Consider the following 25252-nt stretch of genomic DNA (forward strand, 5'->3'; position numbering starts at 1 on the left):
ATGTACTACAACAGGAGATAGTAGGTCATTAATGTCTTGGCGGACCATATTGGGCCTTAATGGATCACAACGGACATCAGTAGGCCATATATGCCTTAATGGATCACATTGAGCCTTAATAGATCATAACGGACAATAGTAGGTCATATATGTCATAATAGACCTGTTGGAACCTAAAAGACTATTGCATACTATTTAACCATTTACCGGCCGAAGACTTGAAGATTGTGCTTAAGAGATTTTGTTATAGGCGTCACCCCAGGTGTCACTTAAGTGACGCCTGGATAAACTTGTGTAGCTTGGCTTTTGGTGTCTTAGGATGTTGTTGGATCAATTGTAGTCGCCACTCTAGTGGCGGGTGGACTCTAGGCGGTGTCACTCTAGTGGCGGGTGGCGCTCTAGTGGCAGGAGTCACTCTAGTGATGGCCAGGTCACGACCATGCACATGCTGTCAGTGACACTGGTGCCCTAAGATGAGGCCTATAAATAGTTTATTTGCATTTCATTATGAGGATAGGCTTTTGATTAATCTTTTCCACCATTGAGTGTCTTTTGAGCGTATTAGCAAAGTTTAGAACCTACTGTAAATCATTTCAACTATAATAAAAGCTTCATCATCGTGTTCTTGATTATACTTAAAGTTTTCTTAGTTTTCTATCATTTTCAGGTCGAACATCAAACTAATTGATGTTTCAAATCCGATTCGTATTGAGAAACATCATTTGCATTGAAAGATCCGGGTTTTAGAACTTACAATTTGGTATCTAAGCTTCGTAGCTATAAACGAACATTCCAAAGAAAGCCATGTGATATGTATGAACTTGACTGAGGGCTTGAGAGACTCTACTCGATTATCCTTGTGTAAGTTGTTGTGATTTTGATTAACAACAACAGGTGAACTGAGTGGCAAAACACCAATAGGAACTGGTTTGATTCATTTATCTCTTTTGTTTATCCATTTCGAAAGTTTTCAAAGTGTTTGTTGGTGCATTATGTCTGTTGCCTACGTCTTAGGGTTGTGTCTGTAATAGGGCTTTTATATGTTAAATATGTTTTGTGTTGAATGTATTTAACTTCGCACGAAGGTAGAATCAAGTCTATAAATAGTCGTGTTGAGGTGTGAGTCTGTAGAACTTTTGTGACTGATACGGCGCAGCCCTATCGGATTTCACGGTGATTTGTAACTGTTAAACACTTAATGAAATCAATAAATTGATGAAATAATCTTGTTAATTGTCACTATACATATGAATTCCGCGCATATGGACTAGATATTCAAATTAGGACCTTTGCTAAAGGATAAATCGATCCTACAAGTGGTATCAGAGCTCAGGGAGGGAGCCTGATTTAAAGACAATTGTTCAAGATTCATCCTAGAAGACTTCTTATTCTATTCATTCTTCTTATTTTCACTTTTTTAAAACGAATCCACGGTCAAAATGAACTGATTTTCAAGTATAACACATAAAAACATGTTTGGATAAACCCTTGAGAAAACCAGAGCTAAAAACAACCGATTTCATGTCGAAGACTGCAAAAAATGTCAAATTGTGAACTTACCTTCACATGAACATAGTTTTACCTTCGCACGAAGATAATTCTATCTTCGCACGAAGATAAAATTGTTAAGTTTTAAAATCACATTTACCTTCGCACGAAGATAAATCAAGTTTTGACAATTTATTTCACTCGAACAAAAATCTTAATCATTTCAGCGTTTAACTGTGTTTTTGGCAATTTGTTTGACAAGATGGAAAACGAGTTCTATAATGTGTTTACTACTTCAACCGGGAATGTATCAGCCGCAGCCACGCAAACTTTGATTTTAGAGAACGAGATGGGGACGATGGTCAAACCCCCGAAGTTGATGAATCTAGAAGACTATGATAGTTTGAGTGAACGCTTTGTTAATTGGGTTCAAGCGAATCATTTTACTTGCTGGTTTGCTATCGAAGAGAAATACATTGCACCATGCCATCTGATCATGACTCTGAGGAAGAACGTCCAACCAAGAAAAGTCGTAGAACTAAGAGCAAGACAGTGGCTAAGAAGAAGAGTACAGGTTCTCTTGCGGCACGTCCAAAGTTTAGAAGGGCAAGGAAGGCATCTAAAGAGGTTGCTGTCGAATATGTTATTCCACCACCACCACATCCCTCACCTCAACATATCACACCACCACAGTCACCTGAAAATGTCATTCCTCCTCAACCTTCACCACAACCAACACCGCAAACAGCTCAAAGACGTCAGTCTCATCTGGATTCGAATGAGATTTCTTTAATGAAGAAAGGATTGCTAATTTTGAGATCAAGATCAAAGAGCATGAGAACAGAATAAAGTATCTTGAAGAAGATAGGAAGAACTTGGAGTTAGCTGTGTTAGTGAATGACAATGTTAAAGTTGATGATGTGGAAAAGAAGCTTAAAGAGAATGATGCTCAGATCAAACAGCTCAAGACAGAGAACATGCACCTGGTCACTTTGTTGACTAGTGTTACAGCTGAAAATGAAAGACTACATCTGGTAGTGAAGGAGTTGGAGACTGAAAAAGCCGAAAATGCCAAGAAGTTTGATATGCTGTTCAAAGTTCTTCACAGAAGGTATGGTATCGACTTTGCGACCGAACATGACGAGATTGAGATTGAAGAGGCCCAAGCCAGAGCAGCTGAATGTAAACGTATAGCTGAAGCTGAAGCTGCTAAAGCTGCTGCTGATGGCAAAGGGAAAGAGAAAGTAGATGTTATTACGTTAATTGAATATACTGTGCCAGAAGCTGAGTTTGCGTCAGTTACATTGACTCTTTCTACAGAGGTTGTTACTGAAGAGGAGCCGTTGGTGAATTTCGTGCTAATTGGTGGTCCGGTTGATGTTCCATTGGTAAACTATGTGTTTGTGGGAGAGCCTATAGATGTTTCTGAGACAACACTGAGGCAGGAAGTGATTGATCGTAAGAAGATGTACGCTGAGGTGGATGAAGAGATTGACGCATATGTCGAAGATGATGATGAGGAAAAAGATAAAGATGTTGATGGGAAGAGTGATAAAAAGGACGATGATAAGAAAGATGATGATGATAGTAAGGGTGGTACGGGTCTAATTGTAAGTGCTTCTAAAATTAATGAAAATGTCGATCTTGATGCGTACTTGAATGACTGTGCTAACCAAGATGATACTAAACAAGTTCAGGGGGAGTCGAAGGATAGTGTTGATGAATTTGAGCAGTCAGGAATCCTCATAGCGACTCCTATGTCGGCTGTTCCTGACATGCAAAAGCCACAGATATTTTATTTGTAGAATGATGTAGAGGAAGGTGAATTCGTGCACAACTACACAAAGGAAGAGATTGCTGAAATATTGGGTATAGACGAAGGATCCTTTGAGTTTGATTTCGAAGATGAACTAAACAACATCAGTGCTACGCAGCCAAATGATTATCTTTACAAGTATGTGCCGGAAGCAGATGATGGTTCATATTTAAAGTGTGATGATTTTAAGATACCACGAGCAAAAATAAAGTATTTTAACTAAATTTGAACTCACGAGGAGTCAATTCGCTTCTATGGATTATTTATTAATTTGGCTTCTAGGAAACATCAACGTAACAAATAGATATACTAACAATTGTTTTGCATTGAAACAGAATGGTATCATCAAAATAAAGGCTGTCAACATATTACAAAAGTTGGTGAAGGATTATTTTAGCTATGATGTCACGACAAAAAAAAAAAAAAAAAGAAAAGAATTTAGTGGCATGTGCATTGACCGAGAGTTCTGAACTTCTGATTGACCGGTTTTTGTTTGTCTTTAACTAGTTAATACCCCGCCCGCGTTGCGGGGCGATGATCGAATAAGGAGCGAGTGTTAGGAAGCTCATTGACAAGAAAAACAATTAAATTGATTCAACCAATTAAAACAAAACACTTTTATAGTTGTGATAAAAAAAAAAAACTAAAACAATGGTAATATTGTAATTTTTAACTGAGGGAAAATTGTATTTTTTTACTGGGGTAAAATCGTAATTTGCCAAAAGCTAAAGTGATGGTAGTACTGTAAATTTGAACCAGGGGCAAAATTGTAAATTTTCACAGGGGCAAATTCGTAATTTTGAACTTGGGGTAACAGCATAATATAAATTTGAACTAAGGGCACAATCGTAATTTTAAGCTGGAGGCAAAATCACAATTTTATTTTGAACCGAGGACAAAAATGTAATTTTGAGTTGGGGGCAAAAGCATAATTTTATTTTTAACTGGGGAAAAAACGTAATTTTAAAGTGAGGGCGAAATCATAATTTTTTAAACGGGGAAAAATCACATTTTTGAACAGAGGGCAAAATCGTAATTTTTAGCTAGGGGCAAAAACAAAATTTATTTTGAACTGGGGGCGAAAAGGTAATTATGAGCTAGGGGCAAAACCACAATTATATTTTGAATCGAGGAAAAAATCGTAATTTTGAGCTGTGGACAAAAGCGTAATTTTATTTTGAGTTGGGGGCATAACCGTAATTTTAAAGAGGGGCAAAACCGTAATTTTAAAATGGATATAAAATATAAACTGGTTGGTCCAATAGGGGAGTGCCAGGCAAAATCGTAATTTTGAATTAAGGACAAAATCGTAATTTTGAGATGGGGACAAAAGCATAAGTTTAAGTTGAGCCGGGGGCAAAACGGTAATTTTAAACAGGGGCAAAAACATAATTTAAAATGGATATAATATAATAAATTGGTTGGTCCAATGGGGGAGTGCCAGGCAGCTGCCTGGCACTATTCCCCCATTTGGTAAATGTATGTATAGGAAATATGGGGTTTGGATCAACACTAGGCCGGCCCAACTCACCTTTCAAGATCCGCTAAAAAGAGCCCAGTTCGCTAGAATTTGTAGGGGGGCCTAAATCATAATACCAGATATACATGAGAGGAGGGTGATGGCTGAATACATCGACTTGGACAATATCCACTGCTACGCATAAAGGGTCGAAGGGAATAATTCAAGAGAGGGGAAGGCGATTGGTTTGAGTTTCAAGCCACGGTTCAAGATTCGAGTCTGGGTTCACAAACGATTTAGCTTTACAGTTTTTTAATAGACTTTGTGTTTTTTTTAACATGATGTTTTTATATCTCAGACTTGTTTATTGTTTATGACTATGATTATTGGCTAGTTTATATTTTCTACCCGGGTTTGTGATGAATATTCGTTTTTAATCAGTAATTTCTCGGTTTTGGTAATTTATTGATGGTTTAATATTAAAGTAAACGACCTAATAATAATTGGCTAGATGTGTGCGCATACTTTACTTTAATTTATTATCTTATAATCGTTCCTCTTGTGTCTTTGTGAATGTCTTTCATGTATAGATGCATGTTAGGTTACCTACTTTGTGTTTGTAACTAGTTTATGGTTTATGGTGCACGTATTCCATAGGAACATTGTTTGATAATTTAGAGGAGTTTAGCGTTCTACCTATTCTTGAGATCGGGAGGAGATAGATAGTTAGGATTGTTTTTGATGCTAGGTATTTAGGTGTAGTGAGACCAGGAGGAGATCTGTGTAAGTTGCCTAGTATTATTTATATTCCTAAGTCTTGTCAAGTGTTTTTAGGTTACCCTGTACACTCTAGGGTGTATTGTGATTAGTGAGACCGGGAGGAGATCTAGTATTTGGGTACTTCAATATTGTTGGAGAGACCAGGAGGTGATCCAACCTACACCAGTGACCTTACCTTTATTAAACCTTTAGGAACTTTAGGCGAAGTTGATGAGACCGGGAGGAGATTCAGCATGTCTTTAGTCATAGAGTGTCGTATTATTAGAACCTGGTTCCATCATAGTTACCATTGCCGAGAGAAAACCGAGAGTCACGAATAGGATTCCAAACCTGGGTAGTACTTCCTCATCCTTGATTTCACCCCAGTAGTATTCAGTTTCGTCTTGGTAGTTTAGTTATCTTAGTTTAATTAGTTAAAACCCCAAAACCAAATAAACCAATTAAGTATTTAGTTGAGTCAGAGTCTAGTTAGTGTTGCTAGTGTCTCGTGGGTTCGATTCTCGGACTTCATTAGGCTTTACTACGTACGATAGGTACGCTTTCCTGTCAGTGGTCTAGCATTTAGAGAGTCTTAGTTTATAAATTTAAAACTAGGGTGTCTAGATTAGGTTAGGTTTTTATAGACCGCATTTACCACATCACTTCCCAACCTTCGAAGAGTTGTTTTCAGAAGCTAACGATGATTTGCTGAGGCGTAAAGTTCAAGAGACAGAAAGGATGGTAATGTTCCTAAACGTTTATCACGAGAAGAGATAGCAGAAATGAAGAACTTATGGTTTAAAGAGTTGCCAGTTGAGCGTAAATTCAGACGCCCCTTAGCATTCTTTACACGTGATCTTGATGTTTCGCTGGGGGATATTATTAGCTGGGGTTGGATTGAAGAACTAAACACATACGCCATAAAGAGAGAGTTTGGGGTGCAGTACTTCAGATTCTTACAAGATATCAAGACACTACCGTATTGGGATATTGAAGAGTTGGATCAAACGAAGTTCATCAATCTAAAGATCAAATTTCATGATCAACGGCTGTGGAAGTTATTAAAGTACGAAGCTGCACAAGGTTTCAACTACTGGAAGCCACACATTCCTCAAAGAATTACAAAGTTTGATCCAGTAACAAAGTAGAAGGATGTTACTTTGATCGTTAAACGACCACGTGTTATGAAGAATATGCCGTTGTTGAAGATTGAGCAAGATTTCTTTCAGATCTTCAAATGGTGGCATTATGATTCAGAGATTGGTGAAGCAGTGATCGTGGTACACAACGATGATTCTTGGAAGATTACTGAGGAATTAACGGAGGCTGTGATTGCTCACACGAGGATTTATGGTTTGTGGAGATGTATTCGTGTGCTAGACTCGGTGTGGCTAGTGAGCTTCTCAAAGAAGGATATCGAATGTATATTCTATAGTAAGATCAGTTACGAAGAGAAAGACAAAGAGCAGGCGTTGCAGTTCCAGAAAGTTATTAACGTTTGTTATGCTAATGATATTAACTCAGGTAAAGTCTGGAACACGGAATGGAGAAAGCTTGAGGATAAAGAGGAACTGAAGAAGGAACAGAATGAAGCGAGACTTACTGAGAAGGTGAGGCAAGCGTCGCTGAGAAGATTCCAGTTTGGGAACACCTACAACAGACCTCCTCCCACAGATCAAATGCCTATTGCGTCTGAGGAGCATCGAAGACCGAGGAAGCACTTCTTTGGGCGTTAACTGGCAAAAGATTTTGAAGATTTTTGAAGACTGACAAAGACTCTGGCAACATCCAAGGGGAGTTGGTTGGTGCACAATGTCTATTGTCTACGTCTAGGGTCATGTCGTATATGTAATAGGGCTTTATATGTTAGATTTATTATGTTTTGAATGTTTGTAGGTCAACTCATATGAGGTGACCCACCCCTCGTACAGAGTGACACATGTCACTTCATACGAGGCGCCCCTCGTGCGAGTTGACACCTTCACCCTTGTGCGAGTTGAGCATGTCTATAAATAGCAGCTCAAGGGTGTTGAGTAGTTAGCTGTTTTTCTGATCTCACGACGAAGCCCTGCCAGATCTGTTTCTGTAATTGTTCACGTTTATCAATATGTTGAAGCAGAAACGTTTAAACGGTAGATCCGATCATTGTCAAACTTACTAATGTTGAATTCCGCCTTCGTTAGTTAGTTCAAGTCCGGTCTGGTGCTTTCGGAGGAAAGCTGATCCTCCCACACTAAGTTTGGAAACAAGTCATCTAACATCATCTGTAAGAACCTTGGGTACTAAAGAAACTTTTCTTTAGAAATATTCGAAACCATCTGATCAAATATTACTTTGGTGAAATTGTGTGAAAGTTTTAGGGTCAGTGCTGCGATCATACATATCTAATAATCAAGCATCACATCGAAACCTCCTTTTCTTTGACTGAGCGCGTGTATCACAGAATGTGCAAAGAATTTATAAGGCCTGCGTAGATTTGCTTTGTTGAAGTTCGCATCATTAACGTAACCTTTGTATCCCATTCTATAAAAGCACCCCTTCACCATCCTTTCAAGGTAACTCGTGGGATCATCATCTTTATCTTTGAAGTCCAAAACCCTCCGCATCAATTCTTTAGTGATTTTAACTTTGATATCTTCATTGCCGATTCTAACAAACGATTCTATTGCTCGCGGATTAGGAACAAACTTGGCAGAATTCCAAAATCTTTCAATATGTGACCTGTAAGCTTTGTGTTGGTGTGTTAACGCCTGTTTTATCGACAAACGTCCCATAAACTCCAAAATCTATTTGAAAGGAGCCATTTCTAGTATTTTATCGAGTACACAACACGTATTCTGTATCGACTCAAACATCGTTTTCTTTTCCTACAAAAAATAACGACACTTAGACAACTTAACGAAAATGACTAAATCAATTAGTGTGAAGTGAAGTTTAGAATGAAGTTCATTCATACGAAGTGGAATAACATTATTGAACAAACATACAAGATCACCTCGTATGAAGTTGGCTAGAAACAAATAAGACTATCTCACTTCGTGCGGAGTGCCTGTTTCACTTCGTACGAAGTGGAATCCACTTCGTTCAAACACTGATTTTATCAAGAATCACAAATTTGATCTTTTTTTATGAAATTGATGGTCCTATAAGCTTCTAATAACGCCGATTTACATAGATATATCTTCAATTTTATTTTTGGCCGATTACATTTTACTAGATCTATGTTTTAAGTTCAAGATCGCCGATTCGCTCAAAATCTCGGTCCAAATCAAATTCTTTTACCTTCACCATTGTAAGAGGTGTGCAAATCAACCTCTCCAATGTAAATTTGGGCAACAACTCGACTTAGATCGCACAAAAGTTTTAGATCGCTCAAAGGTTTCAGATCGCACAAAGGAAATAGTAACAGTGAAATAACCAATTTGTGTGATCTGGATCCTTATATAGTGACGGTGTTTCACTTCGTATGAAGTGATCCTGCTTCGCACGAAGTGATTCACTTTGTGCGAAGTATATCCAATTCGTGCGAAGTGTGAATGTCCAGGATCAGGCGGTTCTAGACGGAAGTTTGAGTATAATATCACTAATTCAATAGAATGGTATTAAGAAAGGAGTAGAACAGAATATGCGAAAGCTTCATTCATTCATACCGAAAGAGTATACATCTTGTCAAGCTGGCGAAATACCGAAAGTGGCTTCACTTCGTACGAAGTGAGTTCTTCTTCATACGAAGTGACCACTTCGTATGAAGTGACACATAAGCTCCTTTCACGTTTGCACTTGGGTCGTGTGTTCGTATCTAATCTATATAATATTCAACACACGCTCTATCTAGCCTATTCGTACAGTGACGGACACAAAGTGCATCAACAATTTCCCCATTGAACGTCACTGTCGAAGCTTGATCTTGATCTTGACATATCAGAGCCGTGTTTGAATATTCTGCAACTTCAATCAGGTATCTGTTGATGTCGTAGAACGCTTCAACAAATTCTCCCTTGATTGATGATTCGGGTTTGCAATTTCTTCAATACATTCCCCCTGAAATAATTTCTCTAGTTCAGGTCTTTGTTTGCATGGTTCCCAACCTCCTCTGATTTGCTTAATCAACAAATTTTATTGAATAAACACTAACCATATCCATGTTCGGGTCGTACAGCTTCCGTCAAATCGTGAGTTCGCCCTTGATTCGGACTAGCAATTAGGAGATCGTCCTCGGACAAAGAGCTCAAAGCCTTAGATTTCATGCCGACTTTGGATCAAACCGCTTTCTTTGGCAGAGCACTAAAATCAGTAGAGACACAGGGAATATGGCAGCTAAAAAGATCTCTTTTTGTGTGAAACATACTTGTCTGATCCATTTGAGGAAGACTTATCTTCTTCCGCTGTGAACAAATCCCCGGCATCATGATCCGCTGCTCAGATGCATCTATAATAACGAACAGCGCTTCCGTCAAGAAAATGACCCCAGAAACAGACGAAAAAGAACCTCTGATCCTAAGTAATCGTTGTTGTTCATTGGATTCCGGAGGAACTACTTCGTTAGGACCCGCTGGTCATTCAGTTCAGTCAAGTTCATATGCTTTCCAACGTGACTGAGACAGAGGATCAAAACGGAGATCTTTCAGACAGTTGAAAAACGGTCTCTAAGGCCCATAGCCCTGGGGCTGTGTCTCGATCTCCTATGTGCGAAATCTAAGGGACTTGTTCCTATGGATATTCCCCTTGGTCTAATTCCACGCCTTATGACGAAAGGGGAGTCGGCGTGGCGTAAAGTGAAGATTGGGGGAAGTAGAGAAGAATTCCCTTCTAGGGTATTCCGAAGGTGTAACCTAGGCAACAAAAAAGGGGCCCGATACTTCAACTAGAGGAGCGACCTGTTGGTTCACCAAACCCCGACTCAGCGTCACACGTTGGCTTTTTGGCAAGCGATCTCAACAAAGAAGCATAGCTCAGTGACGACTATCAATTTACTAAGAGAATCTCATTTAGTAATAGTTCCAGTCAGACCAGGGAGAAGGGCTTGGGCTTGTTGTCGAACGAGATGGGGCGCTTTCCCCGGCGTTTTTATATCACTTTTTTGCAAAAGCGGGGTGGTGGTCCGGGACCAGAGCATGTCGTGAAAGAAGCACACTGGGCGGGCGTGCTATTGTTTTGCCTAGAACACGCTCATTTATCCCGAAAAATTATAATTTTGCCCCCTATTTAAAATTACGGCCCTGCTACTAATAGAATAAAAAGACTAAAGTTCCGTTGGGTGCTGCCTTAGTTCGCTAGCTTCGTTGTATGGAATGACCGTGGTAAAAGCAGATCGTGATTGATTGCTCTTAGAACACGCCGATACGGCACGCTCTCCCGGGTTCCAAGTTCTCTAATTTGAGTGACATACGATTCATACGTACGCACACTCACTCTCGTCACTGGGCTTTTAGCGCACTCCTCCTATGCTCGATCCTCAAATCTTCAAAAACCCAACTGACAATTGATAGAAACTTCGAATTACCACACCGGTAAACTTCAAATCAATGAATACCCTCGAAAATCTAAAATTCCAATTTCCGTAATCACGTTTAAGCATTCTTATGAATGATTGATCATCAAATCGATAATCTTTTAAATCAGCAAATCTTCATTGGAATCAAATCACCTGGGAACACATCAAATCTGAGAAACATTCTTCCGCAATCAGAGTCACATTCTTCTTCTTCTTCTTCATCACAATATCTCTCAGAGACAGGCGCAGCTTAATCAACAAACATCGTCATTCAACGATGGTTAGGGGGTGTTTGGATAAGCTTTTCAAACTCCTTATTGACTTTTTGGAAACGTTAGTATGGAGCAACTTTTTGGAGCTTGTGACTTTTCCCCTCACATACACTCTCAATCCCAAACAAACTTTTTGAAGCTTATAACTTTTCAATAAGTCAATAAGTTGTTTCAAAAAGCTTAGCCAAACATGCCCTTAGTCCAAGAAGAATGATTCATCTGCTTGAAGACTAAAAATAATGGCACGTAAGAACATCATCGATCATTCGTGTATGCAAAATATCTTGAATGACCTAAGATCTTCTCGGTAATTTTTGAAACTAAGAGGTAGCCTTGTTAACACTAAATCCCATCACTAAACATTCATGTATGCAATATAACTTGAATATCCTCAGATCCTCTGCTGGTATCAACAAAACTGCTAATCTTACTAACCCGGCGCGCATCAAAGATCAGGACTCTAATCCTTAAGCATCAATCTGTATAGGATCTGAAAATTCTGAACCTCCTATGATCATGAACTAACAAATCTAGATTTTCTGTATTCCCCAGATAATCTGAAGTCGGAACCACCTGATACAGTTGCATAGTCATGAATTTCAGAAATCTCATAATCTTCATATATATGCGTGAAATTTTTATTCCCTCTCATTTTCGCAAATTCTGACCGTAACAAATTTTTTTTACTGAAATTCCCCTCAAATCTGGAAATTCAGTTTTCAACAAATTCGGATCTAACCTTAAGGCCTGTTGCTCCCAGATGGACTAAAAACTCTTTTAACGTAATATGGCAAGTGATTTCAACAATTTGTGAAAAAAGCGTGCGGAAATAGAATCAAACTTTCAAGAAACAACAACTACAGAATTTTCAAGTTTATATCACTTTGAAACAAAATGGTTTACAAGGTGATTGTGAGGTTATTGACTAGTACAAACGAATACTAAGCTTGACTCATTATCCTTAGCTGGTTGAGCTTTCTATTTATAGAAAGTCTTGGGCATGAATCAACATTTGTTTATTCATGCACTTGCTCTGCATAAAGTAGCTTTTTGACATATTCATTGAATCTTCTAGTGTGAACTTGCTTCTTCAATTGTGGCAGAGCTTCTTTTCTAAGATAAGTGGGTTTCATCAGAATTTCTGATGTCCACCTTATCAGAAAATCTGATGAACAGATCATCAGAAATTCTGATGATCAGACTTTACCAGAAACTGATGATATTTATTAAAAATATCATCAGATCCATCAGAATAGCCTCGTCTGATTGTCTTTTCTTGTTCTTGATCAGTTTCTGATTCATTAAGAAGATTCATTGTTCATTTCTGGTGTCCTGCCTTGTTTCTTCTTGTTGTTTTGACCTTCAGGACATTATCTTCTCCTATTGATCAGTCTGATTATATTTTTCTTCAATACTTACATAAAACGTTTCCTAACAAAGAGGTTCCTCTGGAAGATGAGATCCCAGAGGTTAACCCATTGACAACACCAAAGTCACTTGAAACCACTGCTGCTACTTCCTCACAGCAAATAGAGAGATCTCCACCCACTAGCCTATCTCCTCTTGCATCCTCACAAAAAGATCAAGTTGTAAGCATATGGACACCACAATATGAAGCAATGGAATCACTTTATTCTTTCTTCCACAGCCCCTCTCCCAGGGCAATGTCGCTTTCTACTCCACAACCTTCTCCATCACAACTTCCACCTACCATTTTACCACTGTTGAAAGCAATTGATATTGCTCAGACACAAATCAGTTCCCACCTTCTCCATCACAACCTTCTCCATCACCTATTCATGAGAGTTCACCTCTACATGTGACTGAGTTTGAGCACACTGCTATTGCTGACAAAGTTTGAAGAGTTTGAAGGTTGTTATGCAAAAGCTGAACTGGAGTTTACTCAATTGCTAACGATTTTGAAGATTAGGTGATGGATGCATAAGCTTAGGGGGAGTCTGTTGCTAACAGAAACTATTGAAGCTGAAGTTATCCAAAGACCAAAGATGATGCAAAGACGATGCAAGATGACTGAAGACAAAGTGCGTATGAAGCTTTTGTCAAGGGGGAGTCTGTTGGTGCATGTTTGTGACAACAACTTTTAGATTTAGGTCTTTGGATATCTTGTAATTAGTGAAACAATAAATGGTTAGCGGGTTTAGCTTTGTATTAGTTAGTTAATAGTGAATGGGCGAAACCAAACCCATATTGGGGGAATGGTAGGCGAATTGGTCTTATCCAATTCGCAGCCCATGTGTATTAACCCTAGCCCAGGTTGCAAACTTGCATTATATAAACAAGGCTTTGCATTAGGGTTTAGGTTAATCACTATAATAACTAATAGAGAAATTTTTTAGAGAGAGAATTCGTAATAGCAAAGGCTTGGATGAATTGGTGATCTTGATTGATTGTAATCATTTGATAGTTAATCAATAAAGATCTAGTTTGTTGGTGAATTCTGTTTCTACACGTTTTCTGTGACAATCTGATCTAGAGGATCCCACACTCTAGATTAGATAAAAGATTCTGTGAAGATCCATTGCATTGAGGGGACCTACATTTGGTATCAGAGCATTAGGCTCTTGATTGGCTCGGTTCAGAATTGTTTGCTGCAAAAAACTAGGGTTTTTGTGAGTGTTGAAGGCTACTGCAAATTTGGAGGCTGTTTTGGTGTTCCTACGTTTTTAATTCTGCTGTTTTTGCAGGATTTTGGAAGATTTTTGGCTGGAAAAACCTAAAGATTCGAAGATTTGTTCTTCGTGTTCTTCACTGTGTTCTTCAGATTTTTCTTAAAATTTGCTGATTTTGGATGTTTAATTTTGCAGGATTCTGTCTGGAGAAGAGATACGATCTTTTCAAATTCTGAAAAGATTTGATGAAATCCCTAAAATTCGGAGTTGTTGTTGACGGGCTTGCAAACAAGTTTCTGCGTTTTTTTGTCATTTACACAGTCTGGACCTGAGTATTTGACTGACTGGTGTAATTAACTAGTTCAGTGTAACTAACTGGGTGGTGTATTTAAATCCAAAGGCGACTTTGGTAACTGTGATAATAGTCCTCAGCGACAATATTACGGTGATCGGCGACTTTGCTAGTCGTCGTAATACTAAACTGATCAACCAGCGTAGTTAACCAGCGTTTTTGACCTGCCAGTGTAATTAAACTCAACGTAATTGGGACTTAGCGAAATTGATCTGGACTTACCTGTGTAATTAACCAGCGAATTTGACTTGCTAGAGTATTTGAAAACTGGTGTAATTAAAAAGTGGAGTAATTAAAAAGGTGGAGTAATTAATTTTTAGAGTATTTAGGTTGCGTATAGTGTATTTAATGTTTTCGTGAATAGAAAACTATCCGTAAGGAATCTTGGAAAACGGGTTGTGCAGTTTGAACCGAAATATTTTTAGGACAAAAAAACAATTTGGTAATCTCGAGACGAGTCTAACGGTATAATTTGGTAAAAACAATTTTCGGACAGTTTTTAAATGTTTTTAGTGAGCCGGTTCAGTAAAAATGTCGGGTATGTCAAATTTGTACGAGTTGATAAGGATGGAACATGAATTTGGCACGACGAACAAACCGCCAAAGATGATGAAGGTAGAAAATTATGTTACATGGAAAGACAGGTTTCAGTCGTTTGTTGAGTATCAGGACACACGAATGTGGATGTGTATTGAAGATGGGTACACGAACCCGACTCATGATTTCGAAGGCAGACAATGGGTCACTACGTATGTCAATATGGATGAAGCAGATAAGAAAATGTACGAAGCTGAAAAGAGAGCCCTAGCTGCTATAAAGATGTCTCTACCCGAGGGCATTAAACACACCTTTAAGAGGTACACTACTTCGAAAGAAATGTGGGATGCATTAGAAAAGCGTTATCAGGGAAATGCTGTTGTGAAAAAGAACAAGGTTGATCTGCTAAAGAAATAATTTGTTGTTTTCAAGTGTATGAGAAATGAGTCCCTTGAAGATATCATCACAAGGTTCTATCATCTGATGACAGAGATGGACAACTATGACATAGAGGGATACACAGATACTGAGATAAATGACAAGTTGTTGGATGCCCTATCTGCTAAATGGGATATTTACACTCTCATGATAATGTTGAATTGTGCTTTATTGCCTCATCGGGAGGTACAACTGCAAGAAAGAGACAACAGGAACAACAGACTAGATCAAATAACAGCAGAATTCCCAACACTATGCCCATGAGTGTGAAGTCAGCTAAGAATCAACTGGCACTCCTTGCCTCGTTTGTTGCTTCATATCAGAACTATATACAAGGCAAGATAACAGATCCAACAGCACTAGACAAAGATTATGAGTAGATTGATCCAGACGATTTGGATGAGATGGATATTCAGTGGCAAATGGCCATGATAACACTCATGGCTAAACGGTTCATGAACAGAACTGGTAGGAAGTTCATTGGGAAGAAGGTTGGATTCGATAAATCCAAGGTTCGATGTTTCAAATGTCAAAATCTTGGACATTTCACCAGAGAATGTCAAAGACAATCTGGAGAATCACAACAACCTTCCACATTTCATAATTCATCTGGTCAAAGTTCATCCAACGGTGCTTCACGTGCACTAGTCTCCACTACTTCTCCTGATGGTTCATATGATTGGAGTCTTCACCTTGAAGATGATAGAACCGTAACACAAGCTTTAATGGCAGAGATCATTACAGTGATCAAAGAAGGTCAACAAGATGAAGGGGAAGCTAGTGTTGATGTTAAAGAAGAGAGTTCTGAAGAGAAGATTGTAACTGAACAAGTAGAAGTCGAATCAACTGAAGCTGCCAAAGAACAGAATGATGTTGAACAAGTCAAGCCTAAAGAACACCAGCTGAAGAGGCTAAGATTGATGATGTACAGGTACAATTTGACGAAGAAGAAAAGGCCAAAGCTGACTTTGCTGCATTTATGGCCGATTTGAGTAAACCTACTGATGAGGTAGGTTCAAAACCAGTAAGTTCTGTCTACATGAGTTACAGTGAACTAAGAGATACAGTTGACAGGTTGTCCACACACAACCAAAGTCTGATTAATGAACTAAATGGTCTAAAAGAACCAAACTTTTTTTTATAAAAAGAAAAGAGTCTCAATACCTAAAGAAAATAAAATCATGTGAAACTGAAGTAAAATTGTTGACTGAAAAATTAAATAAAGAGCTTCAAGTGATAGATTTAGCACATGAGACTATGAGAGATAAAACAAAAGAACTATCTGATAAGTGAATGGAGTTATCTGACGCACAGGTTCAGATTGTTGAGCTTCAAAGAAAAATAGACCAATTTAGAAACACATCTTTTGTAATGAATCACATGATGGGAAACTTAGAAAAGAGTATTGATCGAACAACAGTGGGATTTAATGAAGTTCCTCCCCCTGTTCATCAGGACTATATAGTTTTATCACGTGAAGATGAATTGACAGATTTTGTGTATGGTGCAGCTGGGGTTGAGCTGATGACTGTCGATGTATCTGATAGTTCCGTGTCTAAGAATGATGTTGTTTCTGAGTATGAAGTGGCTGATGATATCAAGAAGAAAACCAAACAAGACACTGTTTTCAAAAATAAAAATGCATGTTCCCAATCTAAAAAACAACATTTTGTTAAAAAGGTGAATTTTGTGAAAGTGGATGACATGAAAAATGAAACAGTGGTAATTGAAACAGAATCAAATGAAAAGTTTGTTAAAGATAAAATGAACAAGGGAAAATCACAAGTAATAAACGTTGGTCCATCTAAATCATCGCCTATGTCATCAGAACCATCAACTTCAAAAGCTTCACCAAAGAAATCTTTTGCAAAAAGATCGTGCTTTAACTGTCATACAAAAGGACGTGTAGTCAGTTGTTGTCCTTACAAGAAGGGTGAAGCACCTTTGAAAGAAAAGAAGTAAGACAAATCACCAGAAAAGAAGGGTGATTGTGAATTGAACAATTTAAACTCACCGAAGAAATCTGTTGTTGAAGACAAGGTTGAAACAGGAAATCAACAATTTCCTCGTTTTCAAAGAAATCAACCAAGGTTTCAACCTGCGTCTACATCTGGCAGATTCGACAGACCTAGGAGTAGTTCACCTAAAATGAATAACTTTAATGGTCAGTCAAATAATTCAGAGGTCAAAGTTCACAACAAAATCGATATCACACTGGTGATAGTTGTAATTTTTACAATAATAACTCGAGAAATTATTACAATCAAAATTTTGGAAATCAATCGAGAGTTCATTAGAACTCAGGATTTGCGAATCAGAATAGAGTGTTGGTGCAAATTCGGTGATAACAGCTTAGATTTGGTCTTTGGATATCTTGTAATTAGTTAAACGATAAACAGTTAGCGTGTTTAGCTTTGTAATAGTTAGTTGTAATGTTTGGGCTAACCAAACCCACCAGATTGGGTGATGGGGGGCGAATTGGGCTTACACCAATTCGCAGTCCATGAGGTTTAACCTAGCCCAAGTTGCAAACCTTGTGTTATATAAACAAGGTTAGGCATTAGGGTTTAGGTTAATCAGCCAAAACAGAGTTTGAGAGATAGTAATTTCGTGAGAGCTCTAGCAATTTCGTGAAGGATAAGGCTTGGACGAATTTAGTGTGTTAGGGTTTTGATTGATTGTAATTCTTGAGATTGATAATCAATAGAAACCCGGTTTGAAAGTAATTTTTGTTTCTACTCATTCTGTGATATTCTGATCAAGAGGATTCCGCACTCTTGATTAGATTGACAATTCTGTGAAAGATCCATACATCAAGGGCACCTACATAGAGGTTTTCAAAATCAAAATTTTCAAAGGTCACAAAGTCTAAACACATATAGGAACCCTCAGGACCAGACACCTAGTGGAAATCCAAGACCATTTCCATAAACAGGTCTAAGATCCAAGACTCCGGTTAGGAGTTATGGATATTGGATGGATGTATCAGTAGTTGATGAATTTGGAAGACCCAAGACCATTAAGGCTTGGGTCCCCCTATCTAACTAAATTTGTTTTGGATTGTGCAGGAGCTGCTAAGGAAGCTGATCAACTTGTGGTATGTTGACATTGGCTGCTCCAGACACATGACGGGGGATAAGAGGTTGCTGAAAGATTTTGAAGAAATAAATGGAGGTTACGCGAACTTTGCAGGAGCAAAAGGTGGAAAGATATCAGGTCAAGGGAAAGTGACCAACGGGAAGATAACTTTGGACAAAGTTAACTATGTCGTGCAGCTCAAACACAATTTGATGAGCGTGTCGCAAGTCTGTGACAAGGGTTACTCTGTCCACTTTACCAAGTCTGAGGCATTGGTGTTAAAACCTGGTTTGAGCATTCCCGATGATTGAGTAGTAATGAGAGCTCCAAGGAAGAATGTTACCTATGTCATGGATACGAGTGTACATGATTCTTCAGTGGTGACTACATGCTTGTTGTCAAAAGCATCTGAGGCTGAGTCGATGTTATGGCATAGACGCATGGCACAAATCCACTATCGAAAAATGAATTATATAATAAAAAATGGTTTAGTGGAAGGTGTGCCTATGCAGAAGTTTTCTGTGGATGATAAGTGTCTTCCTTGTAAAAAGGGAAAGCAACACAGAAAACCTCACAAGTCTAAAACCGTGAATTCCATTGCTTCTCCACTCGAATTACTTCACATGGATTTGTTCGGTCCAGTGAATGTAAGGAGTATTGGAGGTAAATACTATTGTTTAGTTGTTACTGATGACTATTCTTGTTTTTCTTGGGTTTTCTTTCTAGTGACAAAGGATGAAACAACAGAAATGTTGATCAATCTTTTTACAAAGTTGGAGAATCTACTTGAGACAAGGATCAAGCGCATTAGGAGCGACAATGGCACGGAGTTCAAGAATCGGTTGCTGGATATGTTGTGACAACCCGTAACTTCAAGGTACAAACCGTTTGTTTCGCTTTTATAAATCGAATCCTGTATTTGTTTTATTTGATAGATTAATTATATTTATCCATGTCGCGTTAAATTGACTTGAGCTGTTAAACCATAGCCATGTCCCGTTAGTTGACCCAACCTACTCGCGCAACCCGAAACCTTCGAGGGTCAAAACATAGCGTGGATACTAGGCACGACTTTGCTAATTCATTGCATATATATATATATATATATATATATATATATATATTTGTTGGATTAGTTTTATAAAAAAATAATAATAAATAAATAAAGGAATATATAATAGTAATAATAGTAATACGTAAGTGCTAAAAGTTGATTTAAGTTTTGGTTGTGGGAAACCTTTATGTAACCCAAAACCTCAGCCCACCTTAACCTATAACTCGGTCCACACATAGAACTTCCACTGCCAATGTTCAGCCATAGAGTTGATTCATGTAATGCTCACCCTCACGCATAACATCCGAACCCTACGGCAGAACAGGACCCACCCCTCTCACCGTCGCAACTCTTCCCCTCTTACTCGAAATCCTACGCCGAACCGGCCACCACCACCTTCTTCTCCGACGAGTTCAGCTTCCGCCGAACACCGGTAAGATCATCTGTCTCTCGCTCGTTCGTAATTCTAGTTAGAAGACTCGTCACGGTTTCGTTTACGTGTAGCCTACTTATGCGATCTATGTGCTTGATGATGTGCGGTACCGCGCTCGAGGGTTTATGATGTACGAACTTGATTAAATGTTTAACTCTGTAAATGCTCATATGCCGTGATTAAGCGGTTATCCGGAAACTATTGATAGACGTGTATATGTTTGATGATATAGTGAACCGATATATACGCTTCTGTTCATGTTTTGATTGATAATAAAACTATGTGATAATAGGATGTTGTGTTTTCATTTGAATGAACAACATGATTATGCATGTTTAGAGATAATTGTTTTCTCTGTTTAGATGTTAGTATGAATGTTTCTGGGTAATTAAGAGGATGATGAAACTGTTATTTGATATGTGAGTTTATTAGTTGTTTGAATGATAACAATCCATGCTAATTGCTTAAGTTATGCGCTGAATAATTAGATAAACCGTTGAAATGATTTTAAGAATGAAAATAAAATCCATAAAAGAACCTGGAACTTGATTGATGGAATATTAAAGGAAGTTTGTCTTATCTGTGTTGATTCGAAATATATGTGAATGATACTTGGAATAGGTGATAAGGGGTTTTATCTTTTCATGAATGTACAAATATACTTGCAAAGGGTACAACTCACCTGCACGTCATATGAATTGAACCATGAATTGATAAATGAATACTGAATGATTGGAAAGGAAAGTCGCACACTCACGAATATTTCGATGATCCTGCCGTACACTCACAAACGAACAAAAAAATTCAAACCGCACAGTCATTTGTTTAATCACACATGTTTGGGCCAATAGGGGTATCGCTGTTTGGGCTTATAACTTATTGGGTCACACACAAATACTCATGTCGCACACTAATATGGATGGGGCATACAGTTTCTATTCGCATGCTCTACTTGAAACCGCACACTTGAAATGTGATTGTGCAATTTCTAAAAGTGATGTGTTAGGTATGTGATGACTGATGTGTTAAATAAGTAATATCGAAATACGATGTGTGCTATGTGATGAATATTTGATTTCGTAACGAGGTGTGATTGCGAACCTCATTAGATGTGGTAAATTATAATAGGAAATTGACTAAAGTGTTTTAACAAGTAAACTATCTGCCGAGCAACCAAGGTGAGTTCACACTCTCTATAAGGCATGGGATTCCTGGTGGTTTGGGAATGGGTTAAGATACTAAAACGGAACCTGTATATTCTCCTTGGGTAGAATATGTACCTCCATCCTCCATGGGAAGGATGACAACATTAAACCTGCGTATTCTCCTTGGGTAGATTACGTACCTCCATCCTCCGTAGGAAGGATGCCAACATATAACTTACTAGACAAAACTCTATCATGAAGTCCCTCATTTTTATATCGACTTAATCGTCGGGCCAATGGCGAGCGGGTCATTAGTTAAATAGCGCTATTATGTTTGACAAGCCTCACACCGTGCCGAAGAGGACGGGAGTGGGCTAATGGATCTGGGCACTTAGTCAATGATGATAGACATTGACGCATGGCACATAAATATGACTCCAGTCAGTTGTCGATATGGTATTGGGTCTAGTGGTTACACGGGGTAGCCCCCACTGGCTATGGTTTGGGAAACAAGGAATTGGTTAATACATGGTTATCGAAAGAACTTATGGTTTTTGGAACAACTTTAAAATGGACAACCAACTGTGAACTCGCTCAACTTTGTTGTTGACTCGTTGTTACATGCCTTGCAGGTCGTTAGATGCTTAGCTGGAGCTTGCATGGGAGCATGAGTCTGTCACACCCCCAAAATCCACACGCGGAGTATCACCGCTTGGGAGCGTGACTGACCAGGATCAAGCCACCAATCATATTGAACATGTAATTAATATTAAGTAAAATAAATGTAAACCATCCATTCAATACGATAGGTGTTCAAAACATAACCATAGTTTCAAAGTGTAGCGGAAGCATAGTAAATAAACCAACAATAGTTAATAGTTTTAAATGTCATAATAGTTCAACGTAGAAACCACGATCCTTGCCCACAACGACCCGCTTCTCCAGTGCAAGCTCCAAGTACCTAACGATCTGCAAGGCATGTAACAGAATGATCAACAAACTAGTTGAGCAAGTTCACAGTAAGTAAATGCGTAACAGTAAATAACGGTTGGCTCTACAGGGCCAATAGTAAGTTATACAGGTGGGGGCTTCCCATGTTATGTGACCACTAGACTATTCGTATTATCCCTGTTCTTCGTCCGAGAACAGTAGCGTGTATGGGGTGTGCGTAGGTTTTACGCACGTATCCTTCATAACCGAGGATAGAAGTAAGTAATGCGTACACGTAGGTTTTACGTGTGTGCCTGACATCCGAGGCAGTAATTGGCATGTGACCACGTAGGTGTTATCCCAACCTACGGAACCGTCCTGACATCCGAGGACCATGATAGGTGATAGTCTAGGAAAAGCATATATACGTTCTTAGTCAATGATAACCTTTAACCCATTCCCACGACCCGGGAATCCCATGCCTTAGTAGGAGTGTGAACTCACCTTGGTTTGCTCGGTATGCTAGGTTATGCACTCACAAGTAATTAATCACGTCCTATTGTATGCACGTATAACAAATCAGTTCATGTTCGCAATGATACGCATGCAATCTAATGTCACATAGTGCTTGATAGCCAATATCATGCATCAATCATGTATCACATAACAGTCAGTTTGCATATCGGCACAACACGTATCATTTCACATTTAATCATCAGCTAGTGCACACGAATACAAATGTTAACATTCATCACCAAGCATGGCATGCCAAATAAATCAAGCATACATTCCATCATTCAAAGTATGTTTATAACCCCCCATTATCTTTCGACCCAACTGTTATCTTTCGACACAACAGTTATCTTTCGACATATTAGTTATCACAGTTATCTTTCGGACCAATTGTTATGTTTCGAACCAAATGTCATCTTTCGACCAAATGTCATCTTTCGACCACGCTGTTATCTTTCGGTCAACATAACTATGTTTCGGTCAATGCTATCCTTCGGTCAACACTACTATGGTTCGGTCAATGCTATCCTTCGGTCAACACTACTATGGTTCGAAGGACAAGTATCTTTCGGTCACAACAACTATGTTTCGACTAACAAGTATCTTTCGATAAATATCAGTTACATTTACTCAAAGTTTCCAAATTTATCCGTGATTATCAATTAACACAAATTCAAGTATTCGGTTACCTCAGAATCGATCAAACAGGGAGTTTCATATTAAACCTCATGAACCCTAATTTAACCACATGAACAATAATAACACTTAATCATAATATGTTCCGGTTCCATGAACAATTCCGAATTGCATAATATCACTGCCGATCCACAAAACATTATCATTAAACATCATCACAACAGATCCGATTAACATACACATCCGATTAACATCCATATCCGATTAACATACATATCCGATTAACATCCATATCCGATTAACATACATATCCGGTTAACATACAAACAACATATTGCAAGACAATTGATAAATCATGAGATCATCTACACTCAAAGCATCATCTATTAACATAAACAACATCACACACTAACCGGAAAATCTGGATTACGGAACGAGATCTTCGAACAGAGAATGGGTCTGCTATGCCGTCACACACACACAATGGAACTAGGGTTTTTTTTTTTTTTGAAGTAACTGTCGACTTACATGCATTCACGTATATAAACGTATCACAGGAATGGGCCAAGCCCATTAGAAAGACTGGGCCGAAAGATGTCGAAGGATCCTATCTTTGCTTGAAGGATAGAGTCCTTGGTCGAAGGATATGTTTCGTGATCCTTCGAACCGAAAGTTGATCCTTCGAATCGAAGGTTATCTTTCGTGATCCTTCGATCTGTAAGTCATGTTTCGTGATCTAGACTAAGCGTTTTAATAATAATTCTAATATTATTTTCTACCACAGCAAGTAATCACATATAGGCAAAACGACAATACGTTTCATTAAAACACAACGCATACAATTTCAAGTCCACAATCCAAACAACTAAACAGTCAAAGTCAACGCGCATCTAATGCGAAAGTGAAAGTCAGAAACTCGAGTTGTCACATTATCCCCAACTTAAAAGAAATTTCGTCCCGAAATTTGGTACGCACTCACTGAGGAAGCTAGGTAAGTTACATCGTTCACTGGTTTTCCTGGGGTGTCACATCATCCCCCCGTTGATTTGGAATTTCGTCCCGAAATTCAGTAGTAGTAGCTTCAGCCTCAGAAGTGGATGCATTGGTTTCGAATAGCTGGGGGTACTTTTCTTTCATCTGGTCTTCGCGTTCCCAGGTATACTCTGGACCACGCTGGGAGTTCCAACGAACTCGAACAAGAGGGATTCTCTTGTGTTTGAGGACCTTAACATCCCGGTCCGTGATTTCAACTGGTTCCTCGACGAACTGCAACCGCTCGTCGATGGTGAGTTCCTTAAAAGGAACTATGAGGGTCTCATCTGATAGGCATTTCTTCAGATTCGACACGTGAAATACATTGTGAACTGCACCGAGTTCAGGAGGTAGGTTTAATCTGTAGGCTACTTTGCCAATCTTTTCTAAGATTTCGAATGGTCCGACGTACCGCGGATTCAGTTTGCCTCGTTTACCAAATCGAACCACACCCTTCCAGGGTGAAACTTTCAATAAAACCCGGTCCCCGACCTCAAATTCCAATGGCTTTCTACGCTTGTCCGCGTAGGCTTTCTGACGGTCGCGTGCTGCCGCCATGCGTTGTCGTATCTGCGCAATCTTTTCTGTGGCGTCCACTACAATCTCTGGACCCGTAATTTGACTATCCCCCACCTCTGCCCAACAGAGAGGTGACCGGCATTTACGTCCGTACAATGCCTCAAATGGAGCGGCTTGAATGCTGGTATGATAGCTGTTATTGTATGAAAACTCCACTAAAGGGAGGTGCCTTTCCCAGCCGTTGCCGAAATCGATAACGCACGCTCGAAGCATGTCTTCTAGAGTTTGGATAGTTCGCTCAGACTGCCCATCCGTCTGAGGATGATATGCTGTGCTCATGTCTAATCGTGAGCCGAAGGATTTGTGCATCGCTTGCCAAAGCTCTAACGTGAATCGTGCATCGCGATCCGAAATAATAGAGGTGGGCACTCCGTGCCTCGAAACAACTTCTTTAAGATAGACGTCTGCGAGAGTGGAGAACTTGTCCGTTTCCTTGATCGGCAGGAAGTGTGCAGACTTGGTGAGTCGATCAACTATGACCCATATTGTATCGTTCCCACGCTGAGATCTAGGTAGACCTGTAACAAAATCCATGGAAATTTCTTCCCATTTCCATTGCGGTATCTTAGGCTGCTGAAGTAGACCAGCTGGTTTCTGATATTCAACC

The sequence above is a fragment of the Helianthus annuus genome, chromosome 14 (assembly GCF_002127325.2).
Source record: "Helianthus annuus cultivar XRQ/B chromosome 14, HanXRQr2.0-SUNRISE, whole genome shotgun sequence".
Classification (NCBI taxonomy): domain Eukaryota; kingdom Viridiplantae; phylum Streptophyta; class Magnoliopsida; order Asterales; family Asteraceae; genus Helianthus; species Helianthus annuus.